We start from the raw sequence: 6,169 nt of genomic DNA on the forward strand, positions 1-6,169 counted from the left end.
AAATGAACTTCCCAGGTGTAAAATACAATGGTTTCCAGAGATGCCTGTGTGTGCCTGGTTGACACCAGGCTTCAGCCCAGCTGAAGGACTCTTATGTTATAAGTGAGACCAGCGTGTACCAAACAGGGCCTTGGACACCACCTCTGACAAACTTCTCTCTCAGCACAAGTCCAGGCTAAAGCATCTTGCCAGAAATAAGAACTGGCTCCCAGGCGTCTGGCTCCTGAGGGGAATTGTGGTGTGTGCTAAGCTTGTGCCAGAAAAGTGCCGGAAGATGAAACTCTATTGCAAGCCAAAAGACTTGAAGATGAATGTGTTTTCCTTTGCTGGCTTATCTTGCAGGCAGAGTTTGTCAATGGAGCTATGCAGTGTTTAGGCGCACTCCGCTCCTGGCACTAGAGAAGGAGCTGATTAGACAACGCAGGGCAGTCGTGGCCCACCTGAGTTTGCAGCTTACCTTGCCCATGCAGCAAGCCACAAGCTAAAGAGTGGGCTGTGCACTGTGGGGAAAGCCACCCTCTCCTTTGAGGTGCCAGCCAGCTCCAAGGCAGTGCTGTTGGTGTAGCTGTACAGAGATCCAGCTTATCTAAGGCATCATTCCCATCTTCACACACTGGGGAACGATCTTGGAAAGATCAATCCATGGGGTACTGCTGAGAGAACAAGAAATAGGGTAATGCAGAGAAGCACATAGGACAGAAGTATATCTGTCCTGAGGTCCTGAGCTGCTCACCCCACATCTGCCCAGGAAACAGATTGCCACCTGGGGCATGGAGCCCAATGCAAAGTTTGAAACCAGCAGCAGAGAGGAAAGTTGTGAAAGTCACACTATCAGGCGACAAGACCTGGAAAAGGCTTCTGACTCCAGACAGGATGATCAATTTTAATTTGATGAATTAGCCATCATTTCCCTGCTTCTACTTTTCTGCCACCACCAATTTTATCACATAACTTCTGCCTGAAATGTAATGGGCTGATTCTGCTCGGACTGACACCATCATCAGTGACATGGCCCTCTGGACTAGGGGAGAGGCATCCACTCCCACTTGTGTGAGAACAGGTTCCTGCCCTGTATCCTCTCTGCTTCTACCTTCTCTTCTTCAGCATCCACATTACAGAGAGGGTTGAGAGCACCTTCCCTCAAAGCATCATCCTCTGAAGCAGCCACACCAGTCTGTCACCTTCAACAGCTTTTAGCTGTCTATGCATATTACTACTAAGCCCCATCTAAGCAGACCTTCACTCAGACCTGTGAAGGGAGGAAAGGGGTGGGAGACAGAGACTGGCATTTGGAAAGTGTACTCATGGGGGGGGGGTGAGGCTTTTCCTTGATCAGTCCTGACTATGAAGCCAAACGAAGCACATGGCATTACAGGATGAAACAGCCTGTCTTCACATACTGTCGGATGTTAAGGACCTGTTGACACAGTAGAGGCCAGGCCAATAGTCACTACAAAGACCCATGTGATGAGACTGGAATTTGGGACTCACAGCAGAGCACAGTAACTGCTACATTGTTGTCATTGATGCAGTATGTGACATGGTAAAAGATGAAACGTTCCTGGAAAATATCCAGTCAGAGGCTGGAATCCTGTGAATCATGCTCAAGTTTTAGCCAAACGGGGATTATCCAGAAGAGCTTGTACAATGGCTGGGGAAAGAGAGCAGGAGAAGTCTGTCATGATCTGGCAAAAGGGAAATCCTCCAGTCTGGCATGTGTGCACATGCTTCCCATCCTGCTAAGGACCATGCTGAGCCAACACCATTTATTTTGCATGTGCCTTGCTGCAACAGGCTCAAACCCGGGTTTTCCTAGATGCTTATACTCCCTCCTCCCCCCCCCCCCCCAACTCACCGGCTGCCTCCCTAAATAGAGGGGGACAGACGACTCACTCTCTTTGCAGAGTTGCACAGTAACTGAGTCATGCTGATGGGTGACAGTGCAGCAAACTGCTCTCCCTTTTTTACCACTTCTGCCTCAATATCTTTGAATCTTTTTCACTGGAAGTCTATGGCATCAAATTGTCTGCAAAAAGCCCTGGTTAATTTAAGCCCACTAAAGTGAATATGACAGAGTGGAAATGGAGACACCCAATCATGCCTTACGCTACAGAAGTCCTTCCATGCTCATACTCATTTTTATTTGTATACCACCACAGGTGTTGCATGGCAGTTCACAGGCAATTACAAGGCATGGTCCTTGCCCCATGGAGCTTGCACATATAATACATGTACAGTGCACTACATGACAGTACTGATGATGCAAGGCACAGCACAAAAATATTGCCCTCAGCTGAACAGTTTAGTGACTGTGGATATTACAGTGCAGTGGCTCTTGGTTTTCTCCAAACTCAAACCCCTTTCCCATGGCCTTTGCCATACCAGGGCCCCTCTCCCATCTATGTGGGATCTAGGCAGGACCCCCCTCTGATTCAGCAGTATCAGAAAGACAATATGGTAATGATGATCCCAAGTGAGAACTCCATTAGGCTTGTACAGAGGAAGATAGATCAGTTAAACAAAGGAGGCTGTGGTTATGATTCATGGCTCCTCTGTACTCAGAGCTTGTACGCAGAGCCCAGGAAGAATCCAGCAGTGAATCTAGATGGCTGTGTCTTCTTCAAGCTCTGATTAATATGCACACTGTTGCGCCTCAGTAGCCAGATGGTCTCTTGGAGCTTGGAGGAGAGGAAATGGGAGATAAATCTCATCTGATTTCTCTTGGCAGAGATGAGCACCCGGTCGCTGCAGTACTTGAACTCATGAACAACCCCAACCCCTTTAAGAACTCACAGGAGAGAGTTGGGTGGGAGGACCGGGATAACACTGGCAACTCAATAACTTGTTAGGACAGGAACATGTCAAGACAGTAGCAAAGCCAGGGGGCCAGGTGCGGAGGTTGCCGTATTGCTGACGTCAGTGATTCTGGATCAGAAGGGGCTGCGAGGACTCAGCCAACCTGCTGGCAGCAAACAGTGGAAGCAGCACTCTCTCGAGCCTCCTGGCCATTTGACAACAAGCAGGCCTCGTGGGAAATGCTGGACAGACCCTTTGCGTTGGTACCAAGCTGTTAGTACCCAGGTGGCTCCAAGCCACTGACCTGAGCTGCCACCAGCTTGATTAAACTCATCAGGCCAAACAGCTGAATTGCATGCATTGCCCAGATAATTTGCTGAACCCCATCTGTCAGTCTGATCAGTGGAGGAGTCAATTTCCTTTTGAGGCCTGCCTCGTCCCTACACATCCATGGTCCTGTTGTAGCAATACTGGAGCACCCTGGCAACTGTAATGAGGCCTTGTCTGCTTAAAGGCCCATCTTCTTACTGGTAAAGAGTAACTCGCTGTCACACTGGTGTGGATTCTGGCATTAGTTAGAAATTACTATGAAAGACGCAGTATAATTTATTCCTGCATCTGTGCAGGAATGTGGGCCCCTCTGAACCAGAAACACATTGGATATAATCACTGTATGTCTCAAACATGCAAAAAAGGTCTTACTTTTTTAAAGGTGGACATCTGCACTGCCACTGATCTGCACCACTGCAAGAGATTTCCGTCTCTGTACATGGAAGGGTCTCGTCAGCAGCTTGGGAAACTCCTTCAGAGGGAAGGTGTGGACTGGACAAGCAGTGCACAGAGAATAGGGAGAGCAGCCGATGAAAGGAAAGATGTTCAGACAGAGTCAGGAGGACTCCCTGTGAGACAAGCTCATGGATCTTTAGGTAAGAGCCAAGCAACACAGTTCCCTCTTTACTGCCTCCATGACTGCTACCTGCAATCCACTAACATAATCCAGAAAAGAAAATAGAAATGTCTCTGCACATAGGGGAAAACTCATTTTTCTACACCATGGCCAGAGCCAAAATAGTAAGAGAAGCCTTGGCCCTGCTGCTGGAACTCTAAAGCCTTTGACAATTGGCTCCTTCCATCCCTCCATCCCTCCATTTGGCTTCTCCTGTAGTTACTCACTTAGGGATGTTCTGATGCAGGGATGAATTTCAACCCCTCATGAGAAAGGCAAGCTACAATTTAGAGGCAAAAATGACAGACTTGTTCTCCATATCAGGGCACTCATCTTTCCAGTTAAAAAGTTATCAGTTTTGGATGTATCTGCGATGCCATGGTCTGTATGTGATGTCAGGAGCCCTGAGTTTGACTCTTGACTCTGATAGTATTGTGCCAAATTATTTCACCTCTCTGCCTTTGTTTCTCCTGTCTGAATAATTCTTGTCCCTTGTGGTGCTGGAGGATTTGGGAATGAAAAACAGGATGTATGTATTGTCAGAATTTTATTTCTGCTTTTTGCATCTGTTAAGCGTATTTAGTATTTACATTCTAAATGTGTTTCACATAAAACAAAATATGAATAATAACAGATCACAGAAGCTTTACTCTCTAACAGCAGCCAATGGAGGCAGACCAAAAAGCTTTATTACTCACATACATTTCTTGAAACAATTTGTAGTTAAACTCATTGTTCACTCTTAGGGGCTGTTGATAAAGCCCAGGACATCTCCCATCTCCCACTGTCCTGGGGAGGGGACATGAGACAGGAAAGCACAATTTTTACTTTATGAAGGAAACCTCGATATATATTGCATGTAGCTGAAGATGACCCAAGAGAAATGCTGATAATACTTAATAGCAAGTAATAAATAGTATTTTACATACAGATGTACAGCATTATTAATTCCACCCCTTCAGGACCTTACCCCTTCATGAATTTGGCTTGGTATAGGGGTGAGGTCCTGTCTACACTACAAAATGGACTGTGTTCTAACTCTGCTGGGATATATTAGCAATTGCACAGAGGGTCTTTTTTAGAAACACCCCACAGTGTGCCCTGATTCAGAAAGATGCTTTCTGTAGCTCTTTTGACTTCAGTGAAACTCAGCAGGGATAACTCCTATATTTAAAGATAAGCACATGCTCAGTAATGACCACAATGGGATTATCCCATGTGGCTGTCTGTCATAGGCATTAGAAACATAATCTAACGCCTCCACTCTCACCCACTGAGTCTGCATTGCTAGTGACCAAGTGAGGACCTGGATGGCAGCAGGAGCATCACGGTGAGCTATAGCATAGACAGGACTATGTGGCTTTGCTGCTGTGTCTAATCCTGCTCTGGAACAATCCTGGCTCAATCTAATATCACCAGAAAGTGAGCAGGCTATGGCGTGCTAAGATTTTAGTAAAGCGTTTGATAGGTTCTGTCACAAAACCCTACCCTGCAGAGTAGCTCTAGCTGTCCGTGACGTGGACTGAAACTTAGCACAAAAGCCAGAAGCCCAAGCTAATTCCCTGGATTTGCTGAAGTTATGCAGTGTGCCCATCAAGGGGCACCACCAGCACACTCAGCAACACATTCAATGTACTCCAAGCAGAAGGCAACACATTAACCCAGAGTGGGGAAGAGGTCCAATAAGATACGATGCTCTTGTCTAGTTCTAACTAACATCCTCCTTAGTGGCAGGAAGGAGGAATAAACAGGCAGCTAATGAAACTCAAGGATAAACATAGTTTGGGAGAAGCTGAACAGAAAGGACTTTGCAGCGCGGTGTGGCAGCAAACACAGTCATGCATTGTGGAGATAAGGGGCTGGTTGCTTCTCCGTCCAGCTCTACTGCAACTGCACCTGGCATATCACGTTCACCTCTGGGGGACCCTCCTCACCGGGAAGCCCTAGACCACATGGGTGGGAGGTGAGGGGGCCAAACGTGCACAGCCTGGCTCAGCAGTGCCTCAGGCCCCGATCCTGCAGGCTGCTCCACGGGCCCAGGTGCTTTCACCCACGCCGCCCCTCTGCCCTGATGTGAAACACCACGGCTTACACCTACAGGAAGAGGGGAGGGGGGTGACTATGGGTGGCACAAAGGGGGAATAAAGTCAGGAGCAAGGGGTGGCCTTCAGCAAGGTAAGTGCAGGGTGGATAAGAGCCCTGCTCGCTGGCGCCTCGCCCAGCGGGACCATGGCAATGAGGGGATGCGCTCCCAGGGGCCGCGCCAGAAGCCTCCTTGCCTGGGGAGCCGTGAGACCGAGGGGCGGCCAGCGCGGCAAGGGCTTGAGGAAAGCCATCAAACGAGCAGCTCCCGCCTCTGACAGCCGCGGCCCCGATCCTGCCTTCAGGCATCTATCTGCCCCTCCGCGGGCGAGGGGCTGAGGGGCA

This window comes from Alligator mississippiensis, chromosome 10, assembly GCF_030867095.1.
Source record: "Alligator mississippiensis isolate rAllMis1 chromosome 10, rAllMis1, whole genome shotgun sequence".
Classification (NCBI taxonomy): domain Eukaryota; kingdom Metazoa; phylum Chordata; order Crocodylia; family Alligatoridae; genus Alligator; species Alligator mississippiensis.